Genomic DNA, 1,641 nt, shown 5'->3' on the forward strand with positions numbered 1-1,641 from the left:
CAGAAGGATGTAGTATGGATGGTGTTTCATAATATCCTTCCAGTGAGAGATGTACAAAAGAGGCGAGATTTGATCAGATGTGTGTCCAAGAGATGGATGTGAGACGGTTATGCATGTGATGTGGAACTGTGGGTTTGCGTATAATGTGTGGAAGTGTGTGGGAGGATTGTGTAAAGGTTTGGCTGGAGTGACTTTTGTGGATTGGCTTGTGGCTATGTTTGGGATTGGTGCTTGTGGACGGGTGAAACAGAGAGTGCTATGGTTAATTATGGCTTGTGTGTTAGAGAGTTTGTGGGATGTGAGGAATCTTTATGTGTTTAAAAGGAAAGTAATTACTGTAAATGAATGTGTTAAGATTATTCTTTCTAGGTTGTTCTTAGTATATAACTTAGATTGTAGAGGCGGTGGTGGAACAGATGCCGAGGGAATATGGAAGTTCAAAAAGTGGCGTTATATTGTGAAATATCAGTGATTTTTTTTGAGTCTTGTATCTTATGAAGTGTAATAAGATTATCTTTCTTCTGTTAAATAAGATTGCTTTATTATTAAAAAAAAATATGGCCATGATGATGAGACGTTTTTAGCAAGTAAGTATTGGGAATTCTTACAGATTGCTTTAAAACTAACCTGAATGGTTTAAAAAAAAAATCTGTTCTTATCAGTTTAATATCCGATATGTCCCCTATTTGGGGACCATATATTAAATGGATTTTTAGAACAGGGAGCTGGAAATGGAGCTTGCTCTGTCCACTCCACGCATTGACCCGTTATTGCAGTATCTCCGGGAACAGTGCACCCCTTCTCTGATCCGGTTTCCAAAAACAGATTGAATTGAATTGAAATCAGCACAGCAAGTTGTCATTTAACCCTTTATGAGAATTCTTTTCAGGGTCAAAGAAGCACGTTTCAGATGGCAAATGTAGCAATTTGCTCAATTTCACTGGACCATTTGCAACATTTCCTGTGCCTTGCTTTCACCTATGCATGTTCAGCATTGGATTGCATACAATATGCAATCAATCAATCAATCACTCAATCTTTGCTGGTTGCAACAGGTGTGTTAAGATGTAGGCCCGAATGAGGCCTTTGTAACAGTGTTGCTAATATATTGTGCCATCTACAAAATTAGGCCCCTGCTGTCTGTCAGTATTAAGTGTTTAAATTGAAGTATCCTACGAGTAGTTCGGCCATACATACTACATTTGTGACCGCATGCACGAATTCCTTTGTAAAACATTGGCTCCCTCTTGTGGACCACTGACTTTTAATTATGTGGTGTATGATATGTATTTAAATAAAAAAGGAAAAATGGTGTCTGTGATGATCTTGAATATGCTAGTCTTGTCTATCTTGTCTTGTACTGTGTGAGTAGTATTCTAATGCTTTTGACCAATCAGGTGCGCTGCCTGCAATAGATAGAATCTGTGCACGGAACCTTCACCTGCTGTCACAATGGGGCCTTTAGCCATTGACTCCGGAACGCTCACGTGTCACAATGGGCTCTGGGCCTATCTAAGGCAGAGTAAAATGGCGCCGTCTTCAGTCTGCTGCTGTAACAGCAGCAGACCGCATGGTAGGGGGGGTCTGTGCCAGCTTCAGGAGAGCTTGGAAAACAACTGCTAGCCTGTCTGGTTTTTGAAT

The 1,641-nt window shown here is 40.3% G+C and overlaps 1 non-coding gene across 1 annotated transcript; it reads left to right on the plus strand.

The window, feature by feature from the left end:
* Positions 1–610: 610 nt before the first annotated feature.
* Positions 611–801, plus strand: LOC138668111 (U2 spliceosomal RNA). Its single transcript, XR_011319087.1, has one exon. It is a non-coding gene; the product is annotated as a U2 spliceosomal RNA (small nuclear RNA).
* The last annotated feature ends 840 nt before the right edge of the window (positions 802–1,641 follow it).

Source organism: Ranitomeya imitator, chromosome 2 (genome assembly GCF_032444005.1).
Source record: "Ranitomeya imitator isolate aRanImi1 chromosome 2, aRanImi1.pri, whole genome shotgun sequence".
Classification (NCBI taxonomy): domain Eukaryota; kingdom Metazoa; phylum Chordata; class Amphibia; order Anura; family Dendrobatidae; genus Ranitomeya; species Ranitomeya imitator.